The 22,753-nt window shown below is 44.8% G+C and overlaps 2 pseudogenes; one reads left to right on the forward strand and one right to left on the reverse strand.

Moving 5' to 3' along the window:
* Positions 1 to 9,033: 9,033 nt before the first annotated feature.
* On the reverse strand, positions 9,034 to 9,342 carry LOC117724250 (enhancer of rudimentary homolog pseudogene; annotated as a pseudogene).
* A 5,514-nt stretch (positions 9,343 to 14,856) lies between these two features.
* LOC117724877 (large ribosomal subunit protein uL15 pseudogene) lies at positions 14,857 to 15,316 on the forward strand (annotated as a pseudogene).
* Positions 15,317 to 22,753: the final 7,437 nt, after the last annotated feature.

Raw genomic sequence — 22,753 nt, forward strand, 5'->3', positions numbered from 1 at the left:
TAACTTGGACCCCCTAAGGAAGGATTCCCATCCCTTTGAGCCTCACTGGAGAATGCTTTACCACTCCAATAGGCAGAGACGTTTAACCTTGACATGGCCAACGACCACGTCAACAACTCCCATTCAGGGCCTCACTCAGAGCTTCCTCTGATCCTGACACAATCCTACCTGCCTCTGGTATTTCAAATGCCACTAGGTCTGTTGGTCACATATCCCAAGTGGAAAATCAGTCTGGACCAATTACAGAGCCTTCTGCTGTCTCATGTCCCCCCCCCCCCGCGCCCCCTCAAAAATAGAAAATTTTAAGCCATTTGGCATGTGGCCAGAGAAATATTCTGCCCCCAAGGTCCAAATAAGCCTCTCTATAAGTCTTTTACTTCTTTCTTGGTGATAGAAAAGGCATAGAGTCCTCTCTGTGAAAGGGGTTAGAGGCTGTATCTCTGGGGGCATTCTGTCTGTCTCAGGAAACTGTCAGGCCTCAGGAAATGGTCTACATTTGCTTGACAACATGTTTACCCATCGAAGTCTGTGATACTGGTGGAGAATAATCTCCATTTGCCGTTGGGGTGCTTGTCCATCCTGTGATCTTCCTATGTAAACTGTGAGGAAAGGGCAGCTTGGCAAAGGACAGGTCAGAGACTGGTAATAGGATAATAGCCAATGAGTCCCCTTCACAAGTAATACCATTTGTGAGGGCCAAATACTCATGCCCTAAGTTATATCCAAAGTCCCCTTGAAGAATAAGATTTCAATACATAACTTGAGAGTGGGGGACACACAGCATCTCCCAAGCCAAACCTTTGGTGTGCTCAGCACAGGTTTATCATATGTAATAAGCACATAGTTGGGCTTGAGGATTGTAGGCAGGTTTTTTGTTTGTTTGTTTGTTTCATTTAGGTTTTTTCTGCTTTATTTAGTTCTTATACTTTTCCTTCCCTTCTAACCCTTATTCTGCTCTGATCCCTTCCAACCCCCAACACAAGGTAGGAGAGAAAGATCAGAGGGAGAAGGGGGAGTAGGCCTCTATGGGCTACTTTCTGTTCATTAGGGATGTAGAGTTCCTTGAGGCAATTCCAATGTTTGTCATCAGACTCTTCTGTAGTTCTGCAAACCAGCAATAGCTAACTCAGCAGCAACAGGAAGACAGTCTTCTCCTCCTCCTCCTCCTCCTCCTCCTCCTCCTCCTCCTCCTCTTCCTCCTCCTCCTCCTTCTTCTTCTTCCTCCTCCTCTTCCTCTTCCTCTCCTCCTCCTCCTCTTCCTTCTCTTCCTCCTCCTCCTCTTCTTCTTCCTCCTCCTCTTCCTCCCCTCCCCCCCCCAGCCCATAGCCATTGGGAAACCGACACACAAAGCCTTTCTTGTTTTTCCTCCCTGTGTCACATCCACAAGTCCCAAGCCTGTAGCTCCTGGGGAGCTATGTGGCTGTATTCACCAAGGATGACTTCCCAGAGACTGACACCCATAAGCGGGGCTCCTCCACCCAAGGGTGGGAAGACTCTCTAAGGCATCACCATGAGGGGAGGCCAGGTGTGGGCACAGCAGCTATTTCTAATCCACCAGAGGAAAGAGAGCTTTGACTACTTGAAAAGCAGGCTGATTGTCAGGGGCGGAACCCAGCTCACAGCTGTCATGAAAGCTCCTGGCAGGGGGTGGAGACAGGGGGTTTGGACTGACAGGGCTGTGATTTTTGAAAGAAATGTCTTTAAGAGAGTGACTTAAAGTAGGAGAGAAATATTATTATTAGGTAATGCCTGTCAGGTTATTTTTTTTTTGATGTGTTCTTGGTATTTCATAATCACTTTGCCTTTAGATGGTAAGCCCTTCCTGGCCCTGGGCCATGAACTATGCCCCTGGGGTTTCACCCCAGCCTTGGACATGCAATGGGCATCAAGAGGTATTTGCTGCCTGACCCTTGGTCTCTGTAATAGAAAGTAAATAATCCTCTAGCAGTTAGTGATGGACCACAAAGATGGGTAAACATTTACACTTGCACCCTTGCAAACCCACCCAGCACCCCCAGAACCCACTCAGCACCAGGCATAAAAAAGCTGTCCCTTGGAGGAACAACAGAGAACAGGGCTCTGGGAATTCCCACCAGAAATTCAGCCTCCTGAGGGCTAAAATGAGCGTAGGGTCCACCCTTTGAGTCAGTTCTTGATCTTCATCCTACAGAGCCACATTCTCTCTAGACCCACTTTGTCACCCATGCCAACTCAGCCTGTAGGCTCAACATGACCCTGATTCTGGTTCAGAAATGCTATCTGGAGCCAGCTCTCTCTTGTCTGTGCTGGTAGCAGGCACTTCAATCTCTGCTGAGATTTCAGTGCCTACAAGCAGTCACTACCTGGCCAACCACACTCCCTCCCTTTGTCAGACCGAGCCCCCAGTTTTTGGTCTGATAAACGACAGTGAGGTGGAAAGGTTTCTCTTTTTAGTTTCCGGTCTGACCTGAGGCTTTACACCCACTCGGCATTCACATCACACTCCCAGAGCCTGGACAGGGATTCTCAAATAAAACACAGCTCTTCAAAAATCTTCTCCCCTGCCCATTCAGGAAGTTCAGTTTGAGCAGAAAATCTTTAGAAGCTGCTGCAGAAGGAGACTGTCAACTGCAGGGAGATATATATATATACCTTTGACGTAGCAAAGGAGCAGCAGAAATGACCATACAGACACATACCACATACACAAAAGACATAACACACCACACACACACACAAAACACCCATACATCCCACACAAACACACACACACATCCCACACATACACCACATATAACACACACACACACAAAACACATACAACACACACACAACACACACACATTCAATACACACACACAACACACACCTTCCCCGTGCCCAAATCATACACGTAGGCTAGCTCAAACCAGAATCCTTCTCAAAAAAACTCCCCCATCCTCCATGTCACACCCTCCTTTGGAAATTTATGCTGGAATATTTATTTGAACAGGAAAAGGGCCATTAAAACGGAAATCGGAACCTATGACAGCAAGAAATGAAATCAGCTCGGGAGGCTTTATTCCCTGGGGACATTTGAGTCACTCCTGATATTCTGAAAGACAAGAATTAATGGTCACCAAGGACATTCTTGTTTTCAACAGCTTGTCCCCCACTTCCATTGCTATCCTCCTTAAAACAGCTCATCCATTTGCACCGAAGAGCCCTCCGGGAGCCTTGCCGCCCCTGGAGACTGTTGCCGGCAGTGCTTACTGCTTGCTTGGGCCAACCGCATCCGTGGTGGCGTGCTCACTCTGGAGCAAGGTGACTGCAAGCTCCAGTTTCTCTTTCTTTTCTGAGAAATGAGTATGGCTTCAGTTCATAAGCCTGTTACAACCCCGGGTGCCTTATTTGGAGAACAGTAGTTACTTTGTGACTCCTAAAGAAACCCAAACCCCAGCCTGACACTAAACCTGATCCCATCACGTCATGTCTTACAAATGCTTTTACAAGACGATGAATTCCGAACTGACATAACAATAGCACACCCATAGAACTGTCCAATGTTTTTAAAAGGAATAAACCTTCACTTAAAATCTGAAATGTTGAGCCTGTGGAGGGTGAGAGAGAATATACATGGGGAACGAACTTGAAATTATGGGTGTAGTTGAGAACTTTCTGGAGAATGCCAAGAGCCCAGGACATAGTCCCAAGGATCAACAAATGCGGGTGCATGAAATTAAAAAGTTTCTGCACACCAGTTATCAGCAGAATGAATAGATAGTTTCTTGAATAGGGAAAAAAATATCTTTGCTCCTGACAAGGGCTTAATATCTAGAATATATAAAGAAAGCAAAAATTAAAGAAGACCAGATTGAAATGAACAGACGGTTCTCAAAAGAAGAAACACAAATGACCAGTATGTTTTAAAACATTCTATATCCTTAGCCATGAGGGAAATTCAGATTAAAACTACTTAGAGATTCCATCTCACCCCAGTCAGGATGGGTAAGATCAAGAAATCAAATGACAACCAATACGGTGAATCTGTGGAGAAAGAGGAATCCTCACCTGCTCCTGGTGGGAGTGTAACTATCATACGGTGACCATGTGATGATTCCCAAAAATATATATATATATATTTTTTTGAATGGGCAGGGGAGAAGATTTTTGAAGAGCTGTGTTTTATTTGAGAATCCCTGTCCAGGCTCTGGGAGTGTGATGTGAATGTCGAGTGGTTGTAAAGCCTACTACAGAGACGCTTGCACGTGTAGAGAAAATATCTTATGTCTGAATGGATGTTGCACCTGTCAATAATAATCTGACAGCCTATGGCTTAGGCAGGGAATAGGAGGTGGGACATCCGGGAGGAGAAAAATTCTAGGATAAGGCCAGGTGGGAGATTGACTTGGGAGATGTGAATAGACAGACACGTGGTACCTGAGCACAGGTAACCAGCCACATGGCATAATGTAGCTTAAAATCGAGTTATCTAACTTAGGATGTAGTCAGAGTAGAGCCTAGCTATATGTCCAAGGTATTTGCAAATATATTCTGAGTCTAAGTCTTATTTCCGGAAGCACGGAGGACTTCGGTTCTACACGCACATTCATGTCTATTGCTGCTCTGTTCATGACAGCAAGAAACCAGTCTAGATGTCCATCAACGGAAGAATGAATGATGAAACCGGACCATCCAACTGAAATCTATCCAGCTGTAAAGAGAAATGGAACTTGCAGGACAATGGATAAAACTGGAAACTCAGTCTCGGATAAAACTCCCGTGTCTTCTTCCTTAGGTGTGGATCCTAACCTTTCGTGTTTGTGTGTCTCGGTTTCTTTCCCGGTGGCTGAGATAAAAATACCCTGCCGAAAGCAACATGAGAAGGAGAGATTTATTTCTCCTCCCAGATGGAGCACCAGTCCATCACTGTGAGGGGAGGAGCCACAGCGGCGGGAGTTCCGGGCAATTTGCATACACGACTGCACTAGGAGGAAGTAGAGACCAATGCAAGCTAGCGTTCAGCTCCGGTTCTCCACACAGCCCGGGATGCTCTACCCAGAGAAGGTTCTGCTCAAAATTAAATGTGTCCTACCATATTTAATTAACATGATCAGAACAGTTCTTGACAGAGCTTCCCAGAGGCTAACTCGAATCTTGATCCCTCACAGGCTTGTCTTCTGGGTGATTCGGGATTCGGTCAGGTTGACAACACTTAACCATCGCAGCATGAGCGCTGTGAGACTGAGTTTACTCCATGAAACTAGACAGGAGACTCCAGAGTGGAGCGAGGTGTTGAGAAAAAAAAGGGGGGAGGAGGGGGAGGGGGAGGGGGTTGGAGGGGAGACCACGTGTGAAAGCAAAGCAGAATGGAGGTCAAAGGGAAGGAAGAAGGGAAGGGAGAGAAACAGTAAAAGTAAATTTTGCTTGAAAAAAAATGCCATAATGAAACCTAATTCTTTGAAATTAAATTTTCTTAGAAATTTAAATTAAAAACAAACAAACAAAACCCCCAAAACTAGAGACCTAGAACCAGATGTAGGTGCTGGGGGCCAGCCCCGGCTTGGGGTGAGACGGGGAGAGAATGCAGCTGCTGCTTCTTTCTTCTCCTCCTCCATCCGGTTCTTCTCGAGGCAGCCCCTATGCTACTGTAGCTGACCTGCAGTCAGCATCCTGGCCCTAAGACCAACAAGGGGTCAAGTAAACAGCCTTGTATTATCCTAAAAACTTCTTCTGAGGGTAAGAGACTGCAGGCTAGGGTGATTAACAGCTGTAGCCTAACATCAGAGGATTAGGCAATGTGTCCTTTGTTCTATCTCAGCAGGAACTGCTGGGCTCTAACTTGCAGGCTGGATTGCAGGAAGAGAAGACACTTAGAAAAGTTGATATAGAGTTTATTAAGTGTAAAAAGTATCCTATGAAAGCTATCTGAGGGGAAAGGTTTGGAAAGGTCCTGAGTGGGGAAGAAGAAAAGATTCTAACGAAGTAAAAATTCTAATGGAGAAAAATTCTAGGCAGGGGGAAAGGAAAGGGCGACGGGGTCTTAACTAACTGATTCACTCACTCACTCACTCACTCACTCACTCACTAACTGACTAACTCTATTCTAACTCACTCCTTTGTCTTTGTCTTCAGTATTTATACACCATTCAGCGTACATGATCACATGTTACAAAGTTCATCACAAGTTCACACCAAAATTCAAATCGTATATTGAAATAGAAGTTTACAACACAGAATGTTTACATGAATATCCATTAGGAGTAATTATCAAGCTAGACATTCATCACCTGTCTATCGCCACAGGTTCGCAGAAAGTTTGAAACTATAACTTAAGAAATTAGTGAAGTTTTGTATAGATAAACCCAGGCAATATTTTCTCTTCTGTCCTGGTACCTATAATAAATCATGGATTTCCTTTAGTGACCTAGGTTAATTGTATTATGACCTCTTGGAATGTGCTCTAAGCAGGAGAAGGTCTGGTTACTATCTTTCTCAGGGCAATTAACTGATAACACTAGGGAGACTGGCAGAGTTCTCATTGCAGTTTCGACTATGCCTGAGGGACTTAATATCAGTCCTGTTATAAAAGAGCTTAGTAATCATTGATATAATTTTAGGAATTCTTATAGGATCATCATTAAGACTTAAGAAGTCATCTATTTGTCTATATAGTATCACTACAAGACAGTACATCTTCGTGGATCTGCAGAGATCTGCTCCAAAGAGGTGTGCTATAGCTTAGTGATAGTTGCATATGTGTAATAATAATAATAATAATGGGAAAGCATATTAATAGCAGGAATCTTTCCTAAAATCACGTCCACCACAGCCTTGCTAATGGGGCACACTTGTCGCAGATTATATAATAATCCGAGGCAAGCATTTCAGGATGATTATCTGCCAATTATTAGCTTGTCCCATTATGGTTCCTGACATGTAGGGGTTCTTGCCGGTAATCCTAGCAATCAAGAAATAAAGATGGGACAGGATCCTGCCCTGCTTGAGTTCTTTTCCTGCCTTCCTTCTATGATGAACACTTCCTTCTATGGAAGTGTAAGTCAAATAGACCCTTTCCTTCTCAAGTTGCTTTGGTCGTGGTGTTTCATCAGAGCAATAGTAACCCTAACTAAGAAAAGCCAGTATCAGGAAGTGGGATATTGCTATGCCAGACCTGACCATGTTGTTTTGGGGAGGATTGTACAAGGACTTTGAACTACACGCAAGTAAAGCCACTGAATGGTCAGTGTTTGGTGGGCTGTTGTGTAGGAGCTTGGAAGACAAGAAGGCTGACAACAGTGCAGAGGATGGAGGCCTGGCTTGCGAAGTTTCGGAGGGAAATTTAAAGACCGTCAGGGCCATTTGTTATTTTGAATAAAGATTCTGTGGTTCTGGTTACTGGGACTGAAGAGTCAGCTGCTTAAACGATACCAGCACCACTAATGTGAGACCTCTGCTTTGTGGGGGTACTTGATGTTGGTCAGCTGGGCTGAGAAGTTAACAGTGGACTAGCATCGTTGAAGTGAAATCTCCTGGGAATCGTTTTCCTGAGAGCACATAGAAGCTGTGATCCAGAGATAGCCAAGGTTGTACCTCATGCTGGCAGCTGAACTTGGGTAATGCCCAAGAGTCGCCCAGGTGGTACTGGTTTTGAAGGCAGGAAGGTGTCATGGAGAGAAGCTGAGGCTTGGCACTAGGAGAGGCCATTGGTGAAGGTGCAGCCTCAGTAGCAGTTGAAGGGCCAGGGTTGAAGGGGTCATGGAGAGAAGTTGAGACTTGGCGCCGTGAAGAAAGCCTATGAGAGGCTATTGGTTAAAAGTGCATCCCAGTTGCCACAGAAGACCCCACCAGCATTTTGGAGGTGCCAGTACCAGGGAATGACCATCAAGAACAGCAGCAGCAGTGGAGTGGAGTCAGCTGTAGCCTAGAAGACAATCTGGGTGTGCTGCAGACAGCCGAGCTGGAGAAGTGATCCAAGCTCCTTGGGAAAGCCCAGAAAATTGTGAGTGAATTCCAGATATTAGACATTGAGTTATTTCCCCTTTGAGAGTTTGTTTTGCTTAGATTGTGCCCCAATCCTTCCCTCTTGAAGTGAGAAAGCATTCGATCTATTTTTTGATTTTACAGAAGGTCACCGTTGAGAGACTTTACATTTTAAAAGACTTTGGATTTTAAAAGAGATTGGCTGTTTCAAAGAGAGACTGAATTGTTTAAATTCTTCAAGATTGATTTTTTAAAAGTTATTTATATGTATATTTTTATATCAGATCTTGGGGGATGACCAAGAAAGGAAAGGTTGGCTTTTAGCAGCGACTTGTGTGTCAAGTTGACAAGGGGTCAGTTGTGCTGGCTAATTTTATGTCATCTTGACACAAGTTAAAGTCATCTGATGGCAGGGAGCCTCAGTGAAAAAAATGCCTCCATAAAATCGGGCTGTAGGCAAGCCTGGTAGACATTTTCTAAGCTAGTGATTTATGTGTGAAGCCAGCCTATTGTGGGTAGTGCCATCCCTGGACTGGTGGTCCTGGGTTCTATACGAAAGCAGGCTGAGCCAGCCATGGGGAGTAAGCCAGTTACACAGGAAGCAGCACACCTCCGTGGCTTTTTTTCAACAGAACATTTCTTTATTTTTCACTAAGACTTTCCCAGAGGACATAACTAACCTTGTTGCTGCCCTGCCGCCCATGAAGTGTTAGTGCACTCATGGCTATAAAGCAGACAGGAACAGCTTTAAGGACTGGGAACCGACCTTAAATGGCAAAAAAAAAACAAAACAAAAAAAAAAAAAAACAAAAACAAAACAAAAAAAAAAAACAAAAAACAAAAAAAACCAACCACCACTTTCTATCTAAATTAGCATAAAAATGTTTTAAGTAGAAAAAGAAAAGAACAGGAACAAAGGGGCCATGGCAGTTTCAGAGTGTGAAGATCGTTTAGGGTTCATGTCAGACACCCAATCTTGGCTCGGGGGTAACAGAATGGAAACAGGATTATTATCATACAAAAGGTTCACTGCAGCACCCTTGTATGCACCCATTCCAAGCACACCCCCATCCCCTAATGCTTCCGACTCAATTACTTCCCAGCCTGTTAGGCCTGCCAATGGAGGAGCATGTATATCTTCTCTTTGATCCAGTCTTTGTTATACGGCTGGTGTGTCTGTGTATCGGCTCAGTAAACAGGACAGCTGAGATCTGTCAGATAGTCAATAAAATCAAACAACCGACTGTTAACACGTGTGATGGAAGGGCTGTTGGGATTCATTCTCTTCAGATGTTCTTCATCCGTTTCACAAACACCTTCCATCCACTCATTCACAGACTCCTGGTCAGCGCAAGTCCTGCCTTCTGGCCTTTTGGTAGGATGTACCAGGAAAACGGTATGAGATGTCACATGTCAAATACTTTGCTGCAGCTGTTGCTAACCCTTGCCTCCAGGTTGCTGCCATGTTTGAGTTCCGGTCCTGACTTCTTCTGTGGTGAACGTCACTGTGGAAGTGTACGCCGAATAAAAGCTTTTTCTCCCCGACTTACTTTGGTCATGGTGTTCGATCCCAGCAATAGTAACTATGAATTCTGAGAGGAAGACCAGAGCCATCAGGGGACATGCAGCATGTTGCCCACTTAGATAGCAAGCAGTGGAGAGAAAAGATTTATTTTCAGTGTCCGGGTGTGCTAGGAAAGTGTCTCACACCCCAGGACAAGGACGACATTTAGTTTTCTTTTGTTTGGTAAATGCCAGTTCTCAGGTGGTGAGACAGAGTGGTGGGCATTTGAAGGGGAGAGACAAACTCTATAAATTAAACTTGATTTTTCAAGACGTCCCTGGCCTAGGGGTGGTCAGCAAATTGAAAAACATCTATAGGCTATTGGTCCTCTGGGAGCGAGATGGTTCTAAGTCCCAGCTAGAGGCAGGGCTGGACCATCACTCATGTACACAGCACTGGGTGTTAGGTTTTGGATGAGGTGGGTGGTTCAAGGGGAGAGTGACATGGATTACTAGAGGCTAAGAAATTAGCATCATTAACAGCATGGACAGACAGAAGACAGACAGACAGACAGAGCCATCAGCATCGTTGGGGTTCCAAAGAGAGAGCTCGGGGCCCCAGCACCCAGAGATAGTATGACTGGGTCCCTGAAGAGAATCAGAGGATGAGGAAGGTTCACAGCCTGGCTTTCTGAGAGGACACGGGGCATGGGGTGGGGAGCACGGTGTGGTCCCCCTCTGAGTGGTAGCACTAGCAAGTGGGCTAGCTTGGGAATCACCAAGTCCCAGTGGGATGTCTATTGGTATCCGTGAGAAGGAGAAGAAGCAAGGGCTGGATTCTAACATTAAATCCCTACAAATTCATCGGGGATGCCTGCAGTAGAAGTGCTCTGTGGTCCTGATGCCCAGGTTCTGTCTCAAAGGGTTGGGGAGGCCAGGTGAGGAAAATCTGATTCCACTTCTTGTGGGCCCACACTTGTCTCTCTCTTTTTATGAAATTTTATTCAGTCTCTTGCAAATGTAATAAGTGAAATTTTATCTTCACTTGAAGCCAATGACAAAAAAAAAAAAAAGACGTGGTCCCTGCTGTGTGTGGTCAGAGCTCTGACTTTTTTTTTCATATGTATGAAAAAAATGACAAGTGGTTTCTTGTTGGGATGTTCTAAGAAAGCTGGTGGTGGTTTAGCGAGAATACATGACACTTCTAGCTGTGGGTTTGACTCACTGCACACCTTCTTCCCGGCAAATTGCAAGAACGATGTTCTTGGTCGTTGGATCCTGGGTACCTGTTTAATTCTGGAAAGTGCCCTCCACATCGCATCTCTGTAAAACTCCGTTCTTAAACATTTGTCAGCTGGGCTTTTAGCAGCTGAGAGGAAAAGTGGAAGCCGGGCTCCGTTTCTCTTCTCCCTTTCCCAGCCCTGTGAATCCTCCTGAGGATTAGGCTGGAATAAACACACACTACTTCCTAGTTCAAGCCAGGTGTCCACTGATGGAAGATTCCAGGGCATTTTTTGCTTCCAGCCACTCCGGGTTTTAAAGTGGTCATTGCTTCAGCCACCTCAAATCTTACTATCTAATCTCCTCAGACTAGAGATACCTAGTGCTGAGAGGCCCACCAAGCCCCCATGATGCATCTGAGTTGGCAGGCAGAAGGATAGGGTCTCTGGTTGACCCAAATTCTCTCTCTACTCTCTCTTTGGTGGATGTTGAACTGGGGAAGCCCCCATAAGATCAGCCATGCCTGTGGAGAGACCAATAAGGGAACCAGAATTCCCTGTGGAGATTTGATGCACCCAGCACGACTCCAGGGATGGATCTAACTGGGGTTGGGAGGGAATAAAAACAAACACACAGCACCTAGAGAAGCTGGGATTGAGTGGCGTGGGACCTGTGAGGGAGAAGCTGCAGCACCACAGCAGCTCGGTGTGGTTATTATATACAGTCAGAGAGACATGGTTACTGTATTGTACTGGCCGGTTTTGTGTCAACTTGACACAAGCTAGAGTCATCAGAGAGGAAGGAGCCTCGGTTGAGGAAATTCCTTCATGCGATCCAGTCCTAAAACATTTTCTCAATTAGTGATCAGTGGGGGAGGGACTAGCCCATTGTGGGCGGTGCCATCCCTGAACTAGTGATGCTGGCTTCTGTAAGAATGCAGGCTGAGGAAGTCATGGGAGTGAGCCAGTAAGCAGCACCCCTCCATGGACTCTACATCAGTCAGCTCCTGCCTCCAGGTTCCTGCCCTGTTTGGGTTCCTATCCTGACTTTAATAACTAGCAATGTGGAAGGGTAAGCCAAATAAACCTTTTCCTCCCCAATTTGATTTTTGGTCATGGTGTTTCAGCACCGGAATAGACACCCTAAGATGTGTGTAGGATAAACAAGAAGGCAGAGTTGTTATTATATACAGCTGAACAAGGAAACAGAGTTATTGATTAGAAATAAGCAAGGCAGGGTTTTTGGTGTACAGCTGAATCCAGGAGACGGGTTTAGCTGTTCTGGGGGGAGGGGGGAGTCTTCAAGCTGTAAACATCTGGAGAGAGAAAGCAATGATGAACGCTCTCTGTACACACTGTCAATCAACAGCCACACATGGAAACTGCCATCCCTCCCAGCCGCACTAGACCACTAGGGGGCGACCTTACCATTCCCTTAGAGCTGGAGCTTTGGCTGTTGACTTGTCAACAGTATCGGTTAGAGGAAGTACTGCAGTTTAAGATGCAGGTGTGATCGGAGGCCATCTGACTGGAGATGGCGATCGCTGTGTGGACTCTGCCTGGAGGTGACCTACCCAGAAAGACGTTTACCGCTTAAGCGTGGGCAAACAGATGTGCTTCTAGGTTTCGTTCTCTGTTTTAAGACAGTTTCACTATATAGTCCAAGATAACCTCAAACTTGATTAACAAGCCCAGGCTGGCCTCCTTGGAATCCTGCTGTCTCAGCTTCCTGAGTCCTGAGATTATAAGCATGTACCACTATGCTCAGCTCTGCTGGCAGGTTTGAGGTATGTCCACAGGTCTGTGAAGGCAGCACCCGGATGGAGCTTGCACCGAGTCTAGCTGGGAACTCTTTGTTCCTTCGTGGTCCTGACAGTGAGCCACTGTGGCCAGGACAGGGACCCAGCCATTGCCAATTTCACTGCCATCAACGCTGAGGACCAGGTGTATATCTGGACATGCCTGAGGGAAGGAACCACCGACTGCTGCAGGCTTCAGTGGAGATACCACACCCATCTCTTTACTGTCTCCCCGCCCCCTCCCCCCAATCCCCTGTGCGCATGCTCATATGCACACACCTACAAATCCTAAGGTCTGGTCCGAGGAGAGGAAAATCGTATGTTTAAGCTGAATACTTTTGGAAATTTCTTCTTTTCGCCATTCTTGCTTTCAAGTGGCTGGTTTCTTTCTTCCGTTTAGCTTAGTTTTGTTGTTCTCTTTCGAGACAGGGTTTCTCTGTGTAGTCCTGGCGATCCTGAAACTCACTCTGTAGACCAAGCCGGCCTCGAACTCAGAAATCCTCCTGCTTCTACCTCCTTGAGCACTAGGATTAAATGTGTGCACTACCACTGCAGTACGCATTAATAGCTGAACTACCTCTCGAGTCCCTACAGATCTCACTTCTAATTTCTTTCCCGTACAGCTAGACTTCATGAACTATGCGTGCATTATGTAACTCTATTCTTACTATCTTTGTTTCCTTCGGCTTCCTGTGGTGTTTGTTTTGCTTTTGGAGACAGAATCTTACCTACATAGCACAGGTTGGCCTAGAACTCACTATGTAGCCCAAGCTGGCCTTGAACTCATAAAACTCCCCCAAGTACTGATCTCCATGGTTTGCACTAATTATCTGTTACACTGTCATCAAAGCATCTATCGGTCATTAGTTTCCTACTGACCCTGTCTGATTTCGGGCAACGTAAGGAATCTAATGATTTAGTTATTCAAGGTAGGGTATTTCCATAAGGTAGGCTGATCTCACAGACACTGACACATATATTACTGAGAATTGTGGGTACCTAGTGTCTCCCTGCTCCAGGATTATAAACCCAAATTCAAACTCCAGATCTTGCCTTGCCTGTCGCATTCCTTCCTGGCTTTCTAATGCCCATCACTGGTCTGCTGATCATTGAACAAACCATAGCTGACGACCCACTGAGTGCAGACTCCAGGCTCCCTTTAACTCAGTGGTTCTAAATCTGTGGGCTATGACCCTCTTGGGGCAGACAATCCTTTTAAAGGGGGGATCGCCTAAGACCATCGGAAAACACAGGTATTTGCATTAAGATTTTGTTTTTAAAGGTGTGCGCCACCACTGCCCGACCTGCATTAAGATTCTTAATAGTAGTAAAATTACAGTTATGAGGTAGTAACGAAAATTTATGGTTGGGGGTCACCACAACATAAGGAAATGTGTCAAAGGGTCGCAGCATTGAGAAGATTGAGAACTACTTCAAGTGTAATTGCTTGGGCTTCTTGCGGCTCTTGGTCTGACTGAGTGATCTGGAAAGACTGTCCTGGTGCTGCCACCTAGAGGTTCGTTTTTAGCATTGCACATAATGAACAGGAACACTACTCCAATGAGTTTACTTCTGAACGTGTATGATCATGAACTTTCCTGTTGCTGGGCCTCATTGTCCCCTGTTCCACCTACTTCCTCTGGGCAGGGTCTGCTCCATAGCCTGTCCCCTTTCCTTGGGCACCAAGGAAGGGAGCACTGACTCTCCTCTGTGTCCTTGCATGTACTGTGGGAGTCGGTGGCTGGGGTATGGATCTGTCATGGGTTAACCTTGTTCTCTAAATGAGGATCCGACGGGAATAGGACTGGTCTGTCTGCCTCATCAGAGCTTGTGTGAAACTGGATCATGAAGATATGGGGAACCCCTCTGTAAGTTCTCTAGAAGGGGCAGGGGGACTCGCACATGGGTCCTCATCTTTTTTCCCTATCTACCTGTACTGATGACGTCCCCAAGTCGGCATAAATTGTCATAGGTCCTGGGGTCCTCAGATGATCTGAAGACAACTACTAACACACTTCTGCTAGAAGCCCTCTACCCCGAAGCTGTCTCCCTTAACAAAGAGATGTCTTACCTGGCTTGGTGAAGGCTATAGAAGTTGCAGATAACTGTTCTCTAGATACCTTCATGGGTAGCCCCAGATGGCACTCCGGACTTGCAAAGGCTTTATATTGGTCAAGTTTCTCTGGAGGAATAGTGCCTATAGAATGCATCTGTATATAAGTGGGGAGTTATTAGAGTGGCTTACGCCTTTTGAGGATGAGGAAGGTTCACAACCTGGCTCTCTCAGGCAGGGAATAGGGTGGGGACTCTGCTGGCTGTGGGGAGGAAGTACTGGGTGGCACAATGCACAAGCATAAGGTCTCAATAAGCTCTTTTTTCTTTCTGCGATGGCCATGGCATTCAGACTGAAGAAGACCTGGAAACTCCGGGGCCACGTGAGCCACGTGGGTCACGTGAGCCACGGCCGCATCAGTAAGCACCGCAAGCACCCAGGAGCCCGCGGAAATGCTAGAGGCATGCACCACCACAGGATCAACTTTGACAAATATCATCCAGGTTACTTCAGGCAAGTTGGTATAAGGCATTACCACCTGAAAAGGAACCAGAGCTTCTGCCCAGCTGTCAACCTGGATAAGTAATGGATGTTGGTCAGCGAGCATACATGGGTCAGTGCAACCCAAAACAATACTGGAGCTGCTCCAGTCATTGATGTTGTTCGATCGGGCTACTACAAAGTTCTGGGCAAGGGAAAGCTCCCTAGGCAACCTGTCATCGTGAAGGCCAAATTCTTCAGCAGAAGAGCTGAAGAGAAGATTATGGGCGTTGGAGGGTGCCTGTGTTCTGGTGGCTTAAAAGCCACTCCAGGGGTTAATTAAATGCTAACATTTAAAAAAATAATGATAAGGTCTCAATAAAACTCTCCCTTTATTTGATATAGATTCTAGGCATCTTTGCCCAAATTAATCTCAATTTCATTTGTCTAGAGAATACAGTGGGTTGGCTTCTGTGATCTGTTTTTTTTTTTTTTTTTTTTTCTTCCAGGCATTTGTGTTGGCCTTTCTGTTCAGAAGTAAAGTTATCCTGGAACCACACAAAGGCAGAAGGTATCCCAATGGAAGGGCATCCTGAGACACAGGAGCCCAGGAACCACACAGCTCTGAGAGGATGTCTCCCCAACAGAGGCTTTGCAGTTCCCAGCTGAGCTGAGCAGCTCAGGAACCTCAGCCCTGCTCTGCTTCTTCACCTCTTTCTTCTCTTCATTGCTTCTTGGCAAGTCACATTGGACAGAAAATCTCATAAAAGAGATTTACTGGGAGAGTGCAGGGTATAGGGGGACAATCCAGGGTCGACTGCCTCTGCTCCCAGGAGAAAAAAGCAGAGAACTGAGCAGACACAGCCTTTATATAGGATAACGCAGGGGGTGGAGCTTTCCAGGACAGAGATTTCCAGCGTGATGATGGGTGGGATTTCAAGTCCTGAGCTTGGGGGAGCTCAGTGATTGGTGGGTTTTCCTGTTCAGGGATTGGTGGGTTCTCCTGCTCAGGGATTGGTGGCTTTTTGTTCAGACTTTTCACCTAAAATTAGCATACTCTGGAAAGGGTCCTTTTGAGGACCTGGAGATAAGTTCATGACAGTTACAGATGTTGGAAATGCCATTATGAAAGAGAGGTTTGGGGGAGGGGACTGGCTGCTGGAGATCCTCAGGCTGGGATCTTACCACTTTCCTGCCTTGAGAGTTTACAAAGTATATGAAGTTTATAAAGGGAGTCCACGGCAGGGACACCTTTACCTCCTGCTTGAGTATTCTATATAAATAGCCAACCTCCCTCCCTCTTTTGGTTTATTATTGATAATATTGACAGTCAGGGTTGGGGAAAGGGGGTAATGTTATCATTAGACTACTCCCTGCTCAGTGTGGTTGTAGAGGTCTGTGGGGAAAGTTCGATCTTCATTGTCAGGTATAATTGGAAGTTGCAGGCTTCAGAGCTGAGAGGCGGTGATCCTATAATAACAACTGAGAAGACGGTATATGCTTACGTGTTTGGGTGAAATGTTCTGCAGATATCTGTTGGGTCCATTTGATTCACACCTCTGTCAGTTTCATTATTTCTCTGTTTAGTTTCTGCCTTAATGACCTGTCCATTGGTGAGAGTGGAGTGTTGGAGTCTCTCACTGTCAATGGAGGCTTTGATGTGTGATTTAAGCTTTATTAATGTTTCTGTTACAAATGTGGATGCTATTAAAGAGAGAAAGGGAGGAGGGGGGAACTGGTGCTGATAGCACCAGGAGTAAGCCTCTACTGATGGTAGCAGGTAACTAGAGAAAAAGAGAAGGAGACCAGAGTTGGTGGCAACTGGCGTAAGCTGCTACTGATAGTAACCAGGGAGAACGGCTAATGATAATGGCTATCTGGGCTCCTGTAGGCTTAGATTTTTCAAAAGCTACTTTAATAAGCATTCTCAAATTCTTCAACTCCCCCCCCCCTTCTAGCCCACCATCCAAAGGTAGGAGAGAAAAGACGGTGAATAGGACAAGGAGTGTAGACCTATATAGAAGTAGTGCTTTGGGGCAACTCCAATCTCCATTTGTCAGCATAACAACAGTCCCGTTCAAAAATGTCACCAAACATGAATCAGCAGTGGTGGCACAATCCAGCAGAAACCGCCAGACCTCTGCCTAATCAGCAGGAGTCAGTGGGACCAACCAGGACCAGGCAGAATGCCAGGACTCCTCTGCCATGCCTCTCTCAATGAAGTGAAGATCAGAGAAAATCTGAGACCAATGAAGTGTTGCAAGGCTAGCTATGCAAGCACCCTGTTGCTGTCTGTTGAGCCATATCTATACTCTCTCCAAACATCATGTATCCTCTCACAGGTCTTGCCTCAGAGTCTGCATCGCATGACACAACCAGAAACTTCCACTTCAGGCTGCCACTGAAGGTGGCCAGTGATTAGAGAAAAGAAAGAAAAAAAATCATGCATACAGAAGCACACACACACAATGAATCAAGGTAGGCTCCAACAACTTTACACATATATGCACACATACATATGTATGTATGTACATATAGACAGACAGACATATACACAGACACAGACATATTCGGCAGATGGAGAAAAGCTTCAACAACCTTACTTATATGCACATACATACATATTTGGTGGATAGAGCAAAGCTCTAACTTTATTTTTTTTCCTCTTAGCCTTTTTATATCCCCTAAGACAAAATTCTCTATATGAGAAGAAAACTTACCTCATTAACAAGAGGGAGTTACAGCAGGATTATTGATTATAAATTCAAAGCAATAGCTTTATCTCTCCTTCATATCATAAGCTTATTATAAGTTCAAAGCAATAGTTTTTTGTTTTTGTTTTTGTTTTGTTGTATTTATGGCCTTAGTTTTTACCTTATTATATCATTTTGCCAAAACAAGTTAAACCATCTCCTTAAATTTTGTATCAATTACTCTAACTTCCTAAAATTATTTGAATCAAATTGCAAATTCTTGAAAATCAGTAATTCATCTAAACAGCATTATTGTATGAAAGTTCATCTTCATGTTGATCGACAGGAAATTTGCCCAGAAGAGTAGGCTAACACCCAGTAATCAGTTGTAACAGACTGTAGGCAGAAAGGTCCTTTCTTTGCCCAATCTACCATGTCAGAAAAATGAGGATACAGAAATGATAAACATGAGAAGGTGTATGGCAGCAAGAAGAAATCCTAGGTTGAAGCTCCTGGGACTGTGCCTTTCTAGGATTCACCCACGGTAGCCATGCTGTCTCCAGGAAGTTCACTTGCCCACTGTAGCTCCTCCTGCATGAGGTTCACCAGAAATGGCTACTCCAGCTTGATTCTTGAGTCTGTTTCTTTGGAAACCCTTTTCCAGTCCTTTACTCCGAAGTAATGTCCGTCTTCATTGCTAAGATATGTTTCTTGTATGTGGCAGAAGGAAGGATCCTGTTTTCTCATGCATTCTGTTAGCCTGTGTTTTTTTTTTTTTTTTTTTTTAAATCGGGGAATTGAGTTCATTAATGTTGAGAGATATTAATGACTAGCATCTCCATCTATGATGATTGAAAGTTTTGCTGGGTATAGTAACCTGGTCTGGCATCTGTGGTTTCTTAGAGTTGGCAAGGCATCTATCCAAGTCCTTCTGGCTTTTAAAGTCTCTGTTGAGAGGTCAGGTGTAATTTTGATAGGTCTGCCTTTATATGTTACATGGCCTTTTACCCTTGCAGCTTTTAATATTCTCTCTTTCTTCTATATATTCATATTATTCATATTATCACGTGACAGAAGGATTTTTTTTTTTTTGGTTTAAACTATTCGGTGTTCTGTAAGCTTCTTGTATGTATATAGGCATATCTTCCTTTAGGTTGGGGAAATTTACTTCTATGATTTTATTGAAAACATTTTCTGGGCCTTTGAGCTGGGAAACTTCTCCTTCTATTCATATTATTTGGTCATTTCATAGTGTCCCAGATTTCTTGGATGTTTTGTGTCATAAATCTTTTAGATTTAGCGTTTACTTTGATGTATTTCTTCAACTGTATCTTCTACACCTGAGATTCTCTCTTCTGTCTCTTGTATTCTGTTGGCGATGCTTGTGTCTGTAGTTCCTGTTCTCTTACTTAGGTTTTCATCTCCAGGATTCCTTCAGTTTGTGTTTTCTCTATTTCTATTTCTATTTCTATTTCTATTTCTATTTCTATTTCTATTTCTATTTCTATTTTCAGTTCGTGGACAGTTTTATTCATTTCCTTCACCTGTGTGATTGTATATGCCTGTATTTCTTTGAGGAATTCATTTCTTCTTTAAAGGCCACTATCATCTTTATAAGATTGGATTTAAGGTCATTTTCTTCTGCTTCAGATGTGTTAGGAAGTCCAGGGCTTGCTGTAGCAGGAGAGCTGGGCTCTGCTGGTGCCATATTACCCTTACTCTTGTTGTTTGTATTCTTACACTATCCTTTAGCCATCTGTTTGTCCCAGTTGAGGGCTGGATCTTCCTGATGCCAGCAGGACTCCTCACGGAGGCAGGCAGTGACTGACAATGGGTCTCAGGAAAAAAGACACTGCTCATTTCTGCAGGTTGTGCCCCAAGTGGACCCAGAAGGCAGGGGATTGGGTCTAAGCTGGATGCTCCTGGGGCCCCAAAAGGTCCTCCAGAAAGTAGGGAGAGCCATGAGCCAGATGATGGAGGTCAGGGGACACAGTTTCTTTTTCTAATCCCTTCTGTAACCAACAGGAGTCAATTGTTAGAAACCATCAGCTCTAGCCTCAGAATAATAAATGAATGTTAATTTCCAGAAGCCATTAGCTTTTGGTCTGTCTGATGCTAAGTTTGACCTCAGTTTACCTGGATGTCAAAGCTGGCCTTTGACACTGGAGTCTTCTTTTTATATTATCTCTTCAAGAAACATTGTTTCTAGAAACGCCTTGCCTACAGTCTGTTTTCAAATGGCATTGCTCACCACAATTCAAACATCTGGCGCTTTGAGGTTTTTTTTTTTTTTTTTTTTTTTTTTTTTTTTTTTTTTTTTTTTTTTTTTAAGACATTTAGAAATTACTTCTCCGATCAGAGTAGCATCCAGGTACCAAAGGAAGGCAGCGAAAGGGTTGTGGCATCAGTGGACTAGGACCAAAATCTTCTGACTTTGGCAATTTAACTAGGGTCTCGCTCTGGGGCCAGAAGCTGACGGCTCTGGCAACAGAAGGGGGGGGGGGGGGCGGGGGGGCGGGGCGGGGGCGGGGCGGGGGCGGGGCGGGGGGGCGGGGGGCAGGCAGTGAGAGGTAATGGAGTCATATGACAAATCCCAGGAAATCCAATTCCAGAGACCAGCATCAAGGCGCAGATCTGATTTACTGCCCAGCATATAAGCTTATGTACAGTGTTTGAACCAATCCCAAACTCCTAAATCCTCAGCCAATGGTATCTCACCACACCATCACCATGCTCCAATGAAAGCCCTCCCTAATGAGGTAACTTGGGAGTTGGGGGAATGTTGTCACCTATGAGAACTTCCATGAAGACAGGGAAGCAGCTACAGCCCTGGCCTCGGTTCCTTTTTGCTGTCTCACTGGTGTGCCTGGGAGCCATCTTAGATCTAATGCCATAGGCAAATCAGGACTCTGGGAGGAATCAAGGAAGCCTGTGATGCCTCGCCCTCCATCCTACTTTTCCTTCACCCAGTTGACTTCCACATCCCCCACGGTGGCCTCTAACCATTTAACTCCTGCTGATAGCAGCAGAGGGTTGAGAAAAGAAACTTAGTTATCTGGGCTCTTTTCTTTTTGACTCAGGGTGGCTTCTCACTGGGCAGGCAAGAGGCTCAGAGTGCATTAACTCTTTCTGAGCCAAAAAAAAAAAAAAAAAAAAGGAAGGTAGGAAGGAAAGAAGGGAAGGAAGGAAGGAAGGAAGGAAGGAAGGAAGGAAGGAAGGAAAGAAAGAAAGAAAGAAAGAAAGAAAGGAGGAAAGAAGGAAAGAAAGAAAGGCAGGCAAACACACAAACACAGACATACACCACACACACACACTGACTGGCTGGGTCCAACCACCTGTTTCAGCAATTTCACAAGTGCACATGCACACTTATATACATATACATGTATGAACATACATACATACATACATACAGCTGTATATGCATTTATATACATGGACATGTGGTAAATAGAGCAGAGCCCCAACAGCCACACTTTATTTTCTAAGTCTTTTTATATTTTCTTAGAAAAACGTTCTTTATAAAATTACCTCATGGATAAAACGTTGAAAGCCTGCTAACTCAGAGAGGCAGAAAAATTATCCAGCTGACCTTCCTCGTCTGACATCCCAATAGGAAGCTCTTCACACCATCTCAAAAACCTCTCAAACTGAATGTCCCTCCCTTCTCCTTCCTGTGTACCTTTCTATCCATTCTCCTGACTTCCTCTTACTCTCTGTTTTTTTCCTACGTTCACTTCCTGCCAACTGGATGCTTGCTCCACCTTTTGACCTATGGTTAACATTATATAATCTTTTTTTTATGATAAACACAAAGCTCTTGGATTAAAGGTATCTGCCAGGGCTGAGCCACTCCACAACTGGAAACAACTTTTTCCAGTAAATAATACAATCTCGGGGTTCACAGTGTGATCAGATATCCCACAACATGTCTTATTTTTGAACTTTTGTTCAGCTAAACTGGCTAATCATCTATTGTCTATTCTTATACTCAGAGTAAAATAATTTACTCTGTATTCATAACCTTGTCTTTTCATGGTCCACTCCGAAACCTATGGCCACATTCCTAAATCACAAGATCCAGGAACTCAGACCCAACCTAGAATGAATGCTTTCTTTGATCATTGTCCCAAGTCTGTTTTTCTCTTCCAAGGACAATTGCATGTTTGCAATGCATGAAAGCTCACTGTCTTCCTTTTCTAACTAATGCAGGCTTCCCTATTCTCCAAGGGAGGAGGCACGTTCTCTTAATTCTAACTTTATTATATCTTTCTGGCTAAACAGTTTAAGCCATCTCCTTGAACTTTCTATATACTAACCTAACTTCTCAAAACTATTCAAATCAAATCAGGAATTCTACAAAATCATTACTTCACCAAAATAAAACTATTTCATGAAAGTCCATCTTCATGTTGATCTGCAGGAAAACTGCCCAATAGAATGGGCTGTCTCCCAAGAAGCCATCACACCAGACAGTAAGGGTCTCTCCATGTCCAACCACACCATGCCAGATATGTAAGGAATATAGCAATGACAGACACGGGAAGGAGCAGCAGCAGCAGCAGCAGCAGCAGCAGCAGCAGCAGCAGCAGCAGCAAGAAGTAATCCAGAGACGAACCCCTCAGGACTGTGCCTCTCCAAGGTACATCCATTGTTGCTGTGCAAACTGGTGGACCGTCTCCAGAAATCTCACTTGCCCACTGTCTTAATTAGGTTTTTACTGCTGTGAACAGGTACCATGACCAAGAACCAACTCTTACAAGGACAACATTTAATTGGGGCTGGCTTACAGGTTCAGAGGTTCAGTCCATTATCATCAAGGCAGGAAGCATGGCAACATCCAGGCAGGCATGGTGCAGGAGGAGCTGAGAGTTCTACATGTTCATCTGAAGGCTGCTAGTGAAATACTGGCTTCCAGGCAGCTAAGATGAGGGTCTTAAAGCCCATGCCCATACTCCAACAAGGCCACGCCCACTCCAACAGGGCCACACCTTCTAAAAGTGCCACTTCCTGGGCCGAGCATATACAAATCATTACACCCCCCACAGCTCCTCCTTCATGGCA

This window comes from Arvicanthis niloticus, chromosome 20 (genome assembly GCF_011762505.2).
Source record: "Arvicanthis niloticus isolate mArvNil1 chromosome 20, mArvNil1.pat.X, whole genome shotgun sequence".
NCBI lineage: Eukaryota > Metazoa > Chordata > Mammalia > Rodentia > Muridae > Arvicanthis > Arvicanthis niloticus.